Below are 17,903 nucleotides of genomic sequence, written 5' to 3'. Positions count from 1 at the left end.
TTTCTCTCTCCTTCTCCTACGTCAAACCTCTATTATTTAACAAGTGCTACACTTATTATATTTACAAAATCGCACGTATGATTTAGAAAATATATGTATAAAATGTGTTTACATATATATACTATACCATAATTATTCTATAAGGAAACATATTTGATCGATAAATTAAATTATTTCTTTATTTTCTTACATTTTATAAGATCATGAATTTTAAATTCATTAAAAATACTTATCTTTTTAAAGTTTTTTTTCTTTTAAATATATTATGATTAAATTTAAAATTTATCAAAAAAAAATTAGAGTATTTAAAAGTGAGATTTTATGTTTGAGTCACACCTTTATAAAACTATAGCCCTCTTTCAAAATTTACTTTTGGTTTCAAGTCACTATGAGGTTGATGTATATTCATTTATGTTCAGACTTTGATATATTTTAATTTAAGTTTTATTATTTGTCATTTATATTTTAATTTATTTTAAATTATATATATATATATATATATATATATTCAAACATTAATTTGGCTATATTTTATAATGATTGGTTTTAATTTAAATTATATTGAGTATCAATCTAATGGTATTTCATGATAATTTATTATCGTTTAAGTCACACCATAAATTTATTCTATCTACCTTTATTCTAATTTATGTTGGTTTTATTTTAAGTTCTACAATGCTTGGGTTATGTCCATATTTAGTGCGGTCTAGGTCTGGATATTTTAAAGTTTTAAATCAATCATACGTTGTAATAACTTTTGGGTAAATTATGTTTTTAATCTCTCAACTTTGTATGTGTCTCTGGTTTAGACATTTAACTTCAAAAGTTTTAATTTTATAATTAAAATTTTGAAATTTACTAATTTTAATAATTCAATAGTTAAGTTTAACGTCATCGCAAAACATTGTGTTTTGTGCTTTTTATTTTTGTTTTTTTTAAATGTTAATCTTATTCTTTTTCTTAATCATAATTCTTTTTTATCGTCTTTCAATTGTCTCTGTTTATTTTTTTTAATGTTATTAGGTATCTTCAGCCCTCATCTCTATTATATAGTATCTCTATCTCTATTCTAAAGATAAAACAGTAATTCATCTTCAGCATTATCTCTATATATAATAACAAAAATCAAAAATCAACAAAATTATCATAAAAAATATAACACAGTTACAATACAACGTCAATTATAGCGTGTACTATAACTATTACCACAATGTAACTAGAAAATAGCGATGAATTGGAGCATAAGTTCATCTCTAGAATGAACATCTTCGCCACTCCAACGATACAGATGGAAAGCTAAAGCAAGGCGAACCCATGGAAGGGATTCCTCTACCTTTGTGATGATTATTGGTCCCAGCAAGTGCCGCGTGTGTGTGTTTAAATAAAAAACTTTTGTGTTTTGCCTTTTTGACTACACTCATTGGTCAAAGAGTCGTGATGGACAGAGTGTTGCCAGTAAAAGACGACTAAAGCCTCTCCGTGGCTCGCCCATCACCTTTGCTTGCCTTTCATCCTACGATCACACCATCTTCTTCCTTTTACACCATCTTCTTCCTTTTACACCATTGATTACTGTTTACGCTCAAAAATGTCTCAAACATTTTCAAGATCCTGAATGAAGATATAAAACTAGACTATATAGAATAAATATATATTTCATGATTTAAAATAATTAATTTAATAACATATTAATAAATTATAGAAAAATGATTAAATTATAGACACCGAGTTATAAAGATATAAAATAGTTGGTTCAAGTGATAAACAATTTGATTTTGCTTAAGCAAGTTTGAATCATTGTATATGCAAAAAACCATACTGGGAGACTCACCCACCAATGATAAGCGTGCGATGTGGGTCGGTACGAATTGACCATGACGAAACCTTGGAACTGTAATGAGAACAAAAAAAATTGAGATTATTTTATAAAATTGGAAAAAACTTAGGGACAAACTTTGAGTAAAAACTAAAAAATAAGTCTTATAGAACAAAAATATATTATGTTATTTTGAATAATGAATTTAATATTATATTGATAAATTATAAAAAATAATTAAATTATGATCCTCAATTATAAAGATAAAAAGTATAAATTATTATATAAAATTAAAAAATTAAGAATCCTTAGTTATAAATCTTAAGCAAAAAAATTAAAAAATAGACTCTATAAAATGAAAATATATTATGTTATATTAAATAATTATTTTAATACTATATTAATAAATCATATAAAAATATTAGATTATAGAGTCTCTCAATTATAAAAACAGAAAGTATAAACTATTTTATAAAATTAAAAAAATTAAGAATCTTTAACTATAGAAATAAAAGTAGAAAGAAGGAGGCTTGAGTAATCGTTCAAGACGCTCTCCTTATGGTCGATTATGCTTACTTTCTCCATTTATTTTATAAATTTATATTTTTTAACATTTAATAAAAATATATTATATGTCACGTTTGTTAGTAATGTAAATAATAAAGCTAATTTTAGAGAACGAGTTATTTACATTATATATTGATTACAAAATGATTATTAGACTATTCATTGTGTTCTAAAATCGTCCCTTTTCGTTAAAAATTGATAGCAGTTTGAGGTGAGTGTTAACCTACTAACTGAAATATGATAGCCGTTTGAGATTCTGAGATAAAATTATATCATATATCAATCAACAAGTTATCGTCTAACTCAAATTACCATCATTTTTTTTTAAAAAAAAGGACAAATTTAGAACATAACGAATAGTGAAATGATTATTTTATAATTTTTTAATAAATCAATAACTTTGAAATAAAAAACCACGTCAAAGAATCTGAATTAATTAGTAAATAAATCAAATTTAGTTTCAACCTGTTGAAGTTACTGCAAAAGGAAAAGGATAATCTGAGTGACTAATGGCAACACATGCTTGCATGCCATTTACGAGACAGGCAGGTATGAATGAGATTATATATTATCTTAAAACATCAAATAACACGTGTCAATTGCATGCCCTCTATCATGAATCACACATTTCTTGTACAGTAGCTTTCTTATAGGCTAAGTGGCACCTACACAGTATGATCTGCAACATTGGATTCGGTCCTTTAAAGATTTCCGATTCTTTATTTTATAAAAAATAATATACGTTTTGCTCATATTATTGAATGGAATGATAATAATAAACAAATAAAAGGACAATTATGGAAATGTAGAGCACACCCCTAAGATGAAGATTTGGTCCATTGAACACTTGACTTGCATTGATTGTTCCCCCTCTTACCTTTCTAAATTTATAAGATAGATACATAACATAAAGCTTTTTTTTATTAAAGTTTTAGCAATCAAATTGTCTATTAATACATAGGGAAAAGTACACAAATGGTTATGTGATTATAGGATATCGTTTTATTAAGTCATTTGATTATTAAAAGTTATAAAATGATCTTGATTATAGGGAGTTACTTTGTTAAATCACTCGACTATTAAAAGTTACAAAATGATCATCTGGCTATTTATTATGTTCAAAATGTGTCATTTTCCATTAAAAAAATTAACGATTGTCTAAGTTATACGATAACTTGCTGACTGAGATATGATAAAATATGATATTATAATCTCAAATGACTATCGTATCTCAGTTAGCATGTTAACGTTCAGCTCAAACAGACGTTAATTTTTAATGGAAAATGATGAGTTTGAAACATAATAAATAATCGAGTGACCATTTTGTAACTTTTAATAGTCGAGGGACTCAACCAAACACTTTTCTATAATCAGAAGACCACTTTTAATAGTCAAGAGACTTAATAAAACAATATCTTACGATCGGGACGATTTGTGTACATTACCCTAATGTTATTAACATAAATGATTGATTAGATCGTCATTTATGCAAAGTTTCTATGTAATCATCGAATACTTTTGTTTACGTTCCCATCTATTAATCAAATAATTATCTTATATATAAACAATAAAGAAAATGTATGTCCTATCAAAAAGTTACTCCGATTATAATTATATATTTTTACAATCCGAACGTAAACAAATAATGGAGGCATTGATCCATGGATTAAGGTAGAAAACAAGATCCCACTGTCAAATTGTAGGACACATGTCCTTGTAAACTTATCCATCGTGAGGGAGGAGTCGGTGAACCCCAACCAGTCCAACTAGCCGATAATAAAGATCACAGCAATGTGCACATGCAAATAATAGAGATTAGGTATATAATATATGACCTTAAACAATAATTCTAAAGCTGAGAACCGAGTGTGTGTTGAAGTAGCATTGGTCCAGATTTCGGCTCAAACAACCATAGTAAAGCCAATATTGTCAATTAAAGGCCCAAATGGGGAATAAGAGCAACTTTTATAGGACACCCCAAGCATATCAAGGGCACTCAGTAAGACCATTTAACCACATTACTTCAATCTCAATCCCAAATAAGGCCCAATCATCCTATCTTGAAGCAACAGACTCGAAAATATTTTTGAGTTGGATATATATAAATTTTAATATAAAATGAAGATAAATAAAATTTTAGAGTGAATATAATTAAAAAAATTATAAAAAATAAAAAATAAAAATTTTAAAAGAGAAAATAACTTCAGTGATCGAAAATGTCTTATAATATACGATTTTAATCATTTTTTTGGATTTACGAAAATGACCAACAAATTCGCAACGCGAACTCCAATTTCACAACTCAATTTCCAAATTCGCAACGCGAATCTGTAAATCGCAACGCGAATTTGTAATTCGCAACACAAAAGTCAAATTTGCAACACAAAAGTCAAATTTGCAAAGCGCGTTTATTTTCGCAACTCGAATTTTATTTTCGAAATCGAAACACAATATTAATTTAGCAACACAAATGTAAACAGTATAATCGCAAATCATAACCTAAAACCCTAAATCACAACTCAGCCCCATCTCCATCTCTCACTCTCTATGGCGGCATCCGTCCCCATCTCCGACGAAATCTGTCTCCATCTCCGGCGAAATCCGTCTATCTCTCTCAGAGCCACTCTCACAACCATTCACGGTCAGAAATAGAAAATCAACCACCGAGAGTTAGTTTTTTTAATTATTTTTATTTTGAAATTTTTGTATTATTATTAGATTTTTCATATTTAAATTGATGATAAATTTACTGGTAATTTCAATAATAGATTAACCATTTCACTTAGATTGCTTAGTAAATTCATTCGTTTGTTGCCAATATTACTAAACTGTTTAGTCTTTAACCATTTGAAGTTAGTATTTGTCTTTGTTTTGTCTTTTGGTTGAAGTAATGCAATTCATTCAAGTTTTAATTTGCAAAAGACTATTTGAAACCTAAATTCGCAACACGAAAATGAAAATCGCAACGCGATTTTAGTTTTGCGTTGAGATTTTCATTTTCGCGTTGCGATTTTAAGTTTCATAAACTATTCTTCTTCTGCAAATTGAAACTTGAATGAATTGTATTACTTCAACCAAAAAACAAAGACAAATACTAATTTCACAGTGTTGCGAATTTAAGTTTCAAGAATAAACTACTACTCTTTATGTTGTCCTTGAACCTGCACTAAACCTATATGTTGTCCTTTTAAATGTTTATATAAATGCTTACTTCTGGAATGTTATCTGATGCATTTTGTGAACTATGATAGAATAATGACTTGGGTGAATACTGTGCAAGTTTGAAACATATTTGGCTTTGTTTTCACTGTTTAATATCATGTATGTTTATAGTGTATAATTTGTAGTGTTTGGTATATCTAACTTGGTATGTTTATTGTTTTTGTAGAAATTTTTTTCGGCTTTATTGACCTTAAGGAATAAATTAAGCCTAGCCACTATAATTGCGTCGACGCTTACACCTGTACAAAGAAAATTGTTTGAGGATACTTTCTTCGGGCCATGGCTGAAAGTACAACATCCAGGTGGAGATGTTATGTTGACCCATTTGTTTCTTCAGACCATGACTAACGATCTACCCGAGACGATACAATGTGGTGATGAAGAGATATGGTTTCATTTTCCTCCGGCGTATACTTGTTTTGGGCGGGAGGAGTTTTGCTTAATCACTGGTCTACGCTTCGAACACGATGAAGTAGGTCGGTACACTAGTCATATCGCCCGCCCATCATGGTTATCTCAGGTTTTTCCTGAGCTGGCAAAGGCGAAGGCGAGTTTACACGTCGACGACTTGAAAAAATTACTTGTTAAAGATGATTTTACTCGGATGAATGACCTCGATATTGTCCGAGTATGCCTTTTATTACTTTTGCATGCCAATTTTTTAGGCAAAGAGGCCAGACAACCTATTTCTGAGGACCTAATATTATTGGTAGAGGACCTAAATGCATGGAACGTGTTTTCGTGGGGTTTATATCTATGGAAAGCTACCTGGAAAAAGTTATCGTCTGCATTTGAGGACCGAAAAAGTTTGCGTGGCCATGGTTCCAAATACACTTTGGCAGATTTTATGTGGGCCTTTAAGGTAAGAATTTCTATATAATGTGTAATACCCCCAACCCGTACCCGGCCCGAATACGAGTCCGAGGTGTCACATTGACTTTTCAAACCTTGACTCTTGACAAAATTCAAAGAAAATTTAAAACTTTAATTAAAGTAAAAGCAGTTTATTTACATAACTTGACCACAATAACTAAAATTAATCAGAGCATATTGACTCAATCCTTTAGTACATGCCAATTATATTCATAATAACCAAAATCATTTAAATCATCTATTTTCTGATCTGAAATTTGTAAGGGAGATGCTGACCTGTCTTGCTCTCTTGGCTTTTCTTCTAGCTTTCCAGAACCTACGTGTGAAACACTCACATGCTAAGTCGATGACTTAGTGAGGCAAATAAAAATTATAATGCACTTAATAACATTTAACCATGCATGCATGTTTCATTCTATCATGCTATACTAAATCACCTTATTTTATCATAGCATACAAAATCATATCAGATTACCTAACAAAATATACCTACATACACATAAAGCATCATCAACAGTTTATCTTTTAATCACATACTTTTATACTTAAACCCCTTAATCAAACAATATATACACACACAACATCATATTATTTCTACAACAATTATCATATGACAAACATATATTTGTTATTATCTCCTGATTAGCCCATGGACATATGTGAGAACTATAGGTATGTTAGTCTATAGAGGTTGTGCACTAATGCTATCACCACAGCTCGTATAATTGCACCGAAGTGCCGCGTAGAATTTGCACCGTAGTGCCAAATAAGATTGTCCATAAGGACCACATATAAATTCCTTAAGAACCATATACATATACCAAGGATCAAGTAAGTGTCTCAAAAGACCTCATACATGCTCCAAAGAATACATATATGTCCCGAAGGACCACGTAGAAAATTCCTTAAGAATCATATACATATGCTACGGAACAAATATGTGTCACAAAGGACCTCATAGATGTTCCATAAGATACCTATATGTTTCGAATGACCGCGTAGACCCTCGACTCTTGGCATCCCAACTATACCCCAAATCTCTCAAGACATATAACATGGGAATTAATATTTATGTTAACATACATTCACATATACACATAGTCTCATAGTTCTTTCACATAACTCATTGTCATATAAATCACATATCACAAAGCTTATCACATATAATTGTATTCTTTTCCATATAATCACATAATCATATAATATTTCATATGACATATACTTTCTCTTTCATATATCTCATGTCAAGTATCATATCTTGTAATCATGTAATCATGTTACTTATAATCACATAACTTCTACTCATACGGTTCAACATCATTAAACTTAGTTCACTTTTTCATATTATCATACATTTATATAACCTTATATGTCCTATCAATAACCTATGAACTTACTCATATACTCATATATACTCTTTAATATAATTTGCATAGCAATGCTCTATAATTGTATCATATAATGAGTTTACCTAAGTCTTCCTTTATAAAGTTTATACTACAAGTTCAAATAGTCTCATTCTATCCTATACATAGTTTCTACTTATCATATCTCACTTCCCCTTTCACTCACATAAATCATCTATATACTAGTTTTATCTATTTATTTAATTCAATTTCTCATGACTTCTATAATACTCTTTCATAAAGTTTTGTAATTCTTCACTTTATAACTCATAAACTGTAGTTTCCTTTAAGTATATAAATCTTCCATATAAAACTTATGTATCATTACTTATGTTTATGCCCTCAAATTTATACTATCCTCGTAGAGCCTCTTAACCTTTCTCATGTAATCACTTATACCATATAATATGACTTATACTTGGTTATCTTATATTCATATATATATATATATATATATATATATGTCAATGTTTCATTAACTTGTATCTTATTTCAGATATTCATTTCAGTCCTTATGTCTTTATCATACAACTTATTTCATGTTCTTCTATTATTACATAATAGTGTTTTACACAAATCATATAATATATATAAAGCATATCAATATCTTTAGTCATGCATGCATACAATTAATGTAATACATATAATCACATATAATCATAACAAACACATAATCAAGTTCATGACTTCATGCATATTACTCTAGGAAATGGACTCATCGCAAGTCTTATTTCCATTAAACACTACATGTTACTAGTATGCACTCACCTGACCTCACTAGTCAATACAAATCTCTTATCTTTCCCTTTTATCGATCTTACTTGACAATGATTCCGGAACTCGTTCAAGCTCTGAATCTACATAATTATACATTTTCAAGACAATTATTAGATACCTACATATTGTAATTCGATACTAACAACTTAAACGAACTTAATAAACCAATATTCTTTTCTTCCTTTAGGGGGGAATCGGTTCCCTCCTGTGGGGGTATCGGTTCCCCCATGATATTCTGTAAATTATGGTTCGTTTGAGGGGGTATCGGTTCCCCTTGAATGGGTACCGATTCCCCTAGCCCAGAAATCACATGTTGAGCTCTAAAATCACTTCATTTTCAGATCAACACTTCATATTTCACTACCTTTAATATTCCTAACTTTCATATACATACTTAAACTAATTAATTTTCATTCAATACCTCTTTAACTTAAAAATTCACTCCTCCACATAGCATTCAAGAATCATACCAAATTTTCTATATGTTCTAAATCCAATTCTATCACTCCAAATCTCTTAATTTAACCATTGACAAGTCAAATTCAACTTCACAATATATTAACTCCCTCTATTTCAATAATTCACTTAAAAACTCTTCACATTTAATCCTTCATAACTCATTCATTTTGGAGTTTCAACATGCTTTAATCTCTAAATAATCTTTCTTATCACCCCAAGAATCAAAACTAAGTTTAAAACTCAAGAATTAAGCAGTTGAACTTAAACTTACCTTTGCCATGGAGCTTACGGGAAGAGAAGAAGAAGAAGGTTGAACCAAAGTCTCCAGACTTTTCTATTTTTTTCATCCCTTTCTACGTGCCATCTTCTATATAAAGGAGAAATAAAAATCTTTCTTATAGAATTACCATTATACCCTTCAAACTTTCCAAAAATTACCATTTAATCTAACACTGAAATTTTTCTATTTAAATCCTTAAACTTTTAACTTGTTTTAAAACCGAGCATATAGTTTTCAAAATTTGCAATTTAGTCACTGACCCTGATTTGGGATGTTACATAATATTTCCAAAATTATAATTAATTATTTAACAATTACTAATATTTGTGTATTATATTGTTTGTAGATTTGGATATTTGAGGCTTTTCCCAGCATGCAGACATATGCAATCAAAAATTCAAATGATATTCCTATGGCTATTTCCTGGAGGAGGATCCAACTGTTGGATTGGGAAGAGTTACTACCATATACGACGATGAATGATGTAAGTTAACATAAATACTACCATATATAAACAAGTTATTACTAGTAGACGTTTAACTTTGTTTGAGCTTTTATATTATTAGGAGGTCAACTATCCATTATAGAGGCTGACACCCATAGAGGCTAAGCTTGCCACTGATTGGTGGCAAGCTAGTAAGCGTTTTTTGATGGCACGGATGATGAGCACCCCTACTTCGAGAGCCATCACCTGATCGAGCCGATTCTACAGCTCGACACCAGAGCCATCACCTCCACAACGAGAGCCATCGCCTATTCTATCACATCATCGAGCCTCTTCTCCACCATCACCTCATGATAGGCGACCAACAAAAATGCCACGACATTTATCTCCCTGTTCTCTACCTCCACGGGATGAGTTAGGGGAGTTACGTGATGAGGTTAATACTTTATGTGAGGAGGTCGGTACTTTACGTGACGACAATGATGCATGGCGTGATGAGGTACGGTCTTTACGTGGTGAGGTAGAAGTTTTACGCGATGACAATGGTGCTTTACGTGGTGAGATATCTACTTTACATGATGAGGTAGCCGCTCTACGTGAGATTGTTGTATCGTTTCAGAATGAGGTTCACACTCAGACGTCGTGCACGTGTCATTACATCTCCGTTCACCCCAATAGTGCCAAGACTCCATAAGAAGAAGCCCGATTCACCTGTCATCATTCAAAAGGCCTCTACTATCGTTTAAGAGGCCCCTCTCACAGTTCAAGAGGCCCTTGTCATCGTTCAAGAGGTTCCTCCCACCGTTCAAGAGCCCAATTCACATGGCATAATATGTCGATATATTGATAAACCCCCTCACGTGCCCGACATGATGGATGGGAGTTGGTTTTCGTATGAGTTATTGGTCAGTACCATTCCGGTATCTCAAGTGGAGAGGAGAACACTACTGGACACAATTCTTGATAATACCTTTTGGGCTAAGACCGCGGTTGATTTTTATCTATATGAGCGGAGCCAGGGGTGTTACACTGACATATGCAAACTCGATGATTATATGCATTTGTTTCTTGATCGGTCTTGGTGGGGGTGTGTTATTAGGGGTTGAAGACAATGGCTATTTTGAATGGGGGGTAAGTCTTATATTCTTCTTATATTGCATTTTGATTAATTTTTTTTAAATTTATGAAATTCACTAATATATGTGTTTTTTTATAAAACAACATATTGATGCATGGTTGTCATGTCTTCTGATAATAAGGAAATTGAAGAAAATAAAAAATACGCGATAGACTATTATGCCGACGTCTTTTCACGTAGCTCACTTGAAGGATCAGAGAGACACTTCATATGTGTTGGGTAATGGAAAAACTAAACTTTATCATGCGTGGTGGGAGGTCGATAAGGTTAGTATTTATTTTTGAATATTTTAAAGGTGTTCATAAATAAAAATTTGATGTGCGCAATTGAATTATTATTTATGATTGTAGGTGTTTATCTCTGTTTTGGAACGTCGTCATTGGCTTCTCGTCGAGCTTCAACTCCCATCCCTGAAGACGATAGTATATGACAGCATGTTGAATTACATACAATTGTCTGATTTTAGAGATATTATTTGTAAGGGATGGAGCACTCATTTGGCTAAATACTTGGATGCGATTGATTATTGGACTAATTCTGGAAACAAGAAGCCAAAAAAGTTCAAAGTTACAATGATCAGAGATGAGACCGCGCCACAACAAACGAAGGGAGCCATAGGAGATTGTGGTCCTCTTGTATGCATGTGCTTGGAACGTTTGACGACAGGAAGTAAACAGTTTCTACCTCCCACAGATAGAGATAGAGGTGTAGTAGGGTTGTGGTTTCGGCATTTTATGGCTCGAGCGATATATTCGAGACGTTACCTACCTACATCCGCGTGCTGAAAGTGTGCATAAACAATTGGTAAGTTTGAGCAAGTGTTGTTAACATATATACTCTTTGTTGGTTTGAAAATGTTTGGTTAAGTACCTAGAATTCAATAATTTGTTGTTTGTTGGTTTTAGATGTATAGAAAGTGTTGTTTGAGAAAATGTTTGGTTTTTGCAGGTTAATCCTGAAGTGAGCTACGTGAAATTGATGTATTTGTGCATAAACAACTGTCTAGGGTACACTTTTTTTGCTTGTTTAATTGATTTGTAAAAGTTGATTTGTTTAATTGATGAGGAAATAAGAATTATTTTTTGCTTGTTTAATTGATTTGTAAAAGTTGATTTGTTTAATTGATGTGTAAATAATTCTTATTTTTTGCTTGTTTAATTGATTTGTAAAAGTTGATTTGTTGTTTTAAATTTCAATCTGCATTATGTTGAAGGCAAAAAAGACATGTTGAAGGTACACTTTCGCAACGCGAAAGTCAAATTCGCAACGCGAAAGTCAAATTCGCAACGTGAAAGTCAAATTCGCGTTGCGATTTTGCGTTTCGAATTTGACTTTCGCAACAATCGCAATGCGAAAATCGCAACGTGAATTTGACTTTTGCGTTGCGAATTCAAGGAAAACACCTTTAAAAAGATAACAGACAACAATCTGATAAGTGATAACAACTGAACAGATCATAGCAATGTTCAAACTCAAGTTACTAATGAATGTCTAATTGAAATGTATGCATTCACACATAAAATACACATAATACAACGTTTGCATTTAAAAATCACCTAAGTTAATAAGTTTCAAAAGGTGAAGTCGGTTGTGATTGGGATTTTGATTTTGATTGCGATTTTGATTTTCTTTTGCTTGACACCATATGAGCTTTGGATTTTGATGAGGATCCATATTTTGGTAGAGGAAAAGATGATTGTGATGGCACTGGTGATCCACATGTCAACCTTGTATGACCACTATCCTTGCACCGACTACATGTCGTTATCCTCTTCTCTTTACCCTTAGACGGTATACGATCGTGATTTTTTTGTCGGCCATTTAGCCTGCTGTCCATGACTGGTGGCAAAACTGTTTGTAAGTCATCTGGTATGTCCCACTCAGAAGGATGTGGAATAGGGTAGACAATCTCGGCATAAGTCTGTCGATATACTTCTGTAGTGTAGCAATCCATAGCGTATGCGCTTGAATCATCTTGGTTTAGATAAAGAGCAACTTTTATAACATGGCCACACGGATAACCAGATGTTTGTCATTTCATACAACTACATGTATTTGCATTTAGATCGACAAGCCCATTTAATTTATTATCCAATACTTCAAACAAAGTGTTTGAACATGGTTCAACTCTCCATGACGTTGACTTCACAACACGTTTCGTTATCTTTTTTCAGTACATGGTTTAACACGATGTTCCAATGTTCCTGTAAATTTAAATAAATAATACTTAGTAAAATATATGATAAGTTACAAATTTAAAGAAATAATACCTGCACTGTTTCTTTTCTTATAGTACCACTGTTGAATAGAGGCTCGAAAAAACTCTATTAACATAGTAATGGGTAATTTCCGGGAATGATGACTTAGAGTGTTGATTGATTCTGCACTATTAGACGTCATGAAACCATATCTTGCTCCAAGTTGATATACTCTTGACCATCTTTCAAACCCGACATCTTCTAGTGTTTGAACACATTGAGGCAAAACACGTCTTAAACAATTTATATGCTTATTAAAATCCACTTCCCGATAAGCTTTTATAGCGTTCCAGTATGTCCATTTGTGATTTTTTACACCAGCTGACTTGATTTTAGATTTCTGTACAAATGAACACCACAAAGTCCATGAAAAGCATATGGGAAACACCTTCTAACAACGTTGTCAATTGAGTTTGCCCTATCAGATATGATTGTTAGATTGCTAATAAGACCTATGAAATCCCTAAGATGCCTCATAAACTATGTCCATGAATAAGAGGTTTTAGATTTGCCAACCCCGTAAGCTATTGGCAGTATCCCATTGTTAGTATCCATGGCTACTGCTAATAAGTTTACTCCAAGATATCGACCTTTCAAATGTGCTTCGTCAACTATAATAACTGGGCGCATGCAAGTAATAAACGAAACTAACAAAAATGAGTCAACAAAATTTTATTGATTTACTAACTACAACACCAATGGCGATAAACAACAACTCAAAGTGTCCATCTCTATCTGTTTTGATATGAGTTATCGACCCAGGATTTTTCAGCTTTAAATTATGACAATAAGTCGGCAGTTGGGCAAACGATGCTTCTGGAGACCCCCTCAACAATTCCAAGGCATAACATTTGGCTCTCCAAACTTGAGAATATGAGATACTAATATTGAACAGAGCATTCATGTCAGTCATAATTTCATGTCCCCGATATACCATGCCATTCAAAAACATTAACTCAGCCAGAAAACCACCCAACACCTTTTTATTTGCCTATCTATGGTGAGGAAAAACTTGGGTTCTTGAACATGTATGTTTATCAATAAAACTCCTAATTTGAAACATTTCGCAATCTTTTATCCTCTTTGCAATCATACGCCACGTACAGTTTTTGTCAATCATACACTTTGTTTCGAAACGATCTTTGCTTGATTTGTTAACTTTTAGTTGATAGCCATCTTCCACACATTTTGTATACAAAGCTATCTTCAAGTTTTCCTTTATATCAAAACAATCATATTTCTTGATACGAATAACTTTTGTGTAATAATCAACTGCTATCTTTACCAACTCTTCTTCCGGTATATGAAGTAATTCTGGCATATTCCAGTTATACTCCCGTGGCATTTTCTTCTTTTTCTTTTCTTCGGGGACTTCTTATTATTATTTTTCTTCTTCAGGGTTATATGAATTACAGAATGGATGTTCAACATGTTCATTCACAGTCGTAACTTCCTCCTCATTATTATCAACAACATCTTCCTCGGCAACGACTGTTTCATCATCAAAATTCGGGTATTGACCAATATCAAAATCATTACACGCAGGGTCTGTTTCTTCTTCTGAAACATCATCAAAAAAATCTAAGTATTGACCAAGATCAAAGTTCGGGTATTGACCAAGATCAAATTTCGAATACTGACTAGTACTCACAATTTTTTCTATTGGCTCATAATCGTCTAACTGGTCAATACGAAAACCGGAATTTGGTGCTGAAAGTTTATTGGGATTTGGATTAGGAAAAGGTTGTGGGTTTTGAGATTGTGTTTGGTATTGGAAATGTGGTGAAATAAAATTTTCTTGGTGATTAAATTGTGGTGTAACCATTAAATTTTGAGGTTGATAACAATGTTGTACATTGTGAGCACCATAAACTGGGGTTGAAGAACTTAGTTGATTACTACCCGCTACTGACCTAACTTCACTACTTTGAGGTTCAACAACATACAATGTAACATCATCTTCTTGCGAAACACTAATGTAAGCAATGAATCGTTCAACATCTTCATTGTCGGTTAACAAATAAACTTTACATTTTCTTTGATAAGATAACCTAAATCCACTTATAGGCTCTAAATTCAATTTATTTGCAACACGTAACATTAGAGTTTCATAAGTTAACTTTTTTAATGACAGTTTTAGTTGAAGATTCATGGGTAAAGGTATATATTGTAAAACACCATGAACATTCTCCCATGACCCTCCAAAACACAAATCTATCCAAACATGATCAACATTAGATGATTTCATTCTACAAATTGTAAATTAATTTACTAAATAAACGAGCTATAAACTACATATCATCACTAACTTAGAGAAAAACATACCTTTATTAAGTTGATAGTTGATAATTTGGGAGAGAAATCATTGAAAATTTATATATAAATAAAATTATATAAAAAAATTAGAGATAGGGAAGGATGTCGTTGGATATAGGAACAGATGTCGCCGGAAAGAGTGATAGATGGATATGGAATGAGTTGTGATTTAGGGGTTTAAGTTATGAGTTGTTGTTGCTGCTGCGTAGTTATATACCCAAAACATTTGTGTTGTGAAACTAAAACCTGTTGTAAAATTAAAATTCATGTTGCGAATTCGAAAATCGAGTTGCGAAAACAAAATTCGCGTTGCGAATTCAGAAATCGAGTTGCAAATTTGAAATTCAGTGTTGCGAATTTGTTGGTCATTTTCGCAAATCCAAAAAAAGTTGGTTAAAATCGTATATTATAAGGCATTTTCGGTCACGTTAGTTATTTTCTCAATTTAAAATAGATATTTATCCAATCTATCTTAGGTGTGGTGTATCCACCACTGTGGATGAGAACATGAGACAACCTTTTCTCACTGTAAAATATCATCTTACTTGATTTTAGTCTCGTTAATAATATTATAACTCGAAAGAATTATGCCCAAGCAATGTTACATTATTTATTTATATAATTATCGATATATGATTTATTGCCTAATTTAAATTAAATATTATACAAGTTGATTACAAAATAAATACATTCAATGTATTTTTCTCTCGTGGTGTTTTCGAGTCTTTTGCAGGTTATTGAACCCTAATAAGAAAAATCAAATTAGACTCGAGTTGACATTGTGAGTTGTTCGGTTTAATAAGGTGTCTTAGAATTGGAAGTATTTACAAAGAGTAAGAATAAGGATTTCTTTGTGAATACTTCTTTAAACGAGTTTTTTAATTTAAAAATATCACTTTTTTAGATTTTTTATTTGAGTCAACAATTATGTTTTAAAAGTAAATATTTTATTAAAAATAAATTATTTGAAAATAATTTTACGTTTCAAATAAAATTTTAGACCAAAACATTCTATAACCATTCCGAGACAGATCCCTAAGTATATTAACCAAAATTGATTTGTTTGGTAATAGTAATGCTCCAATTCTAGATATTTGGGACGTGACAACGAGGTTATTAAAAGGACGAATATCACAAAATGTATTATCTAGAATAAATAAAAAGTATTATCTATTTAAAAATAACTCTAAATCATTTATTATTAAATTTTCACATTATTAATATTTTTGATGTTAGAACTCGAGACTTTAAAAATTAACAAAAACTCTTTTATCATCGAGAACATTTGGATAATGTAGAATTAGATGTCTAGATAGCATAACTAAGCAAAATTCACAAATAGTTTACTCGGGGTAAACTACAACAGAGATCATTTTTGTTTGGTTTTCTTTTTATTCCAATCATCAAACTTTAGAAAATAATGTTTTGGTCACTTATGCTATTGATTTGTTACATATTTTAACTCTCTTTTCATATACGATATGAAATACTGACAAATAAAGTTAATTTTTTTTAATTTGACTCTCAAACTTTAGACAATATAACAATTTAGTCAAAATGTTAAACGGTCACGACATATATAGTGACCGTACAATAAAATAGACAACTAAAATTTTACGTGAAAATTCTTTCGAAAAAATATGAGTACAAAAAGATAATTTTTTACCAATATAAAAAAAGAAGAATACAAGAGGAATCTGTGTTACCAACTTGACATCTAACCCTAATCTCTTCAATATCTATTTATAAGGACAATCACATGATTACAAATGAAACTTGCATGGCAAGAAATTTATCCAAACCATGTTTCTTATTCTTAATCAACAAAAATAGAGTAGACTTCAAACTTTCAACCAAATTAGTTTCCTTTTCCCCCAATTAATTTGAGTAAAATAGAATTCGAGTCAAATTCTAGCAATCTCAATATTGACACGAATTTTAAAAATACAGTTCGAAAAAATTTCAAATTTGATAAAACACACAAATTCAACAAAAATCAGTTTTTCACGTCTACGAATAGATTTTTCATCTTGAGAATATATTGTCGACCTCTTCCACAAAATTACTTAATAAGGTATTTTTCAATAATGGTTGCCAATCAAATTCAAGACTACCCACACTTAATCTTCGTAATAATAATATCATCATAAATATCAATTTTGCTTACAACTGTATCATTATTATTCGTTATGTTCACGAAATTAAATTATGTTATGCTTCTGAAAAATGTTGTACATGTGATTATTTTGTTCGATAAGAAATTCTTTTCTACTCGATTCATGATGTCGTCGATGTAACACCCCCAACCCGTACCCGACCCGGATACGAGTCTGAGGTGTCACATTG

This window comes from Hibiscus syriacus, unplaced genomic scaffold (assembly GCF_006381635.1).
Source record: "Hibiscus syriacus cultivar Baekdansim isolate YM2019G1 unplaced genomic scaffold, ASM638163v2 tig00000340_pilon, whole genome shotgun sequence".
Classification (NCBI taxonomy): domain Eukaryota; kingdom Viridiplantae; phylum Streptophyta; class Magnoliopsida; order Malvales; family Malvaceae; genus Hibiscus; species Hibiscus syriacus.
This window is presented reverse-complemented; position numbering follows the sequence as displayed.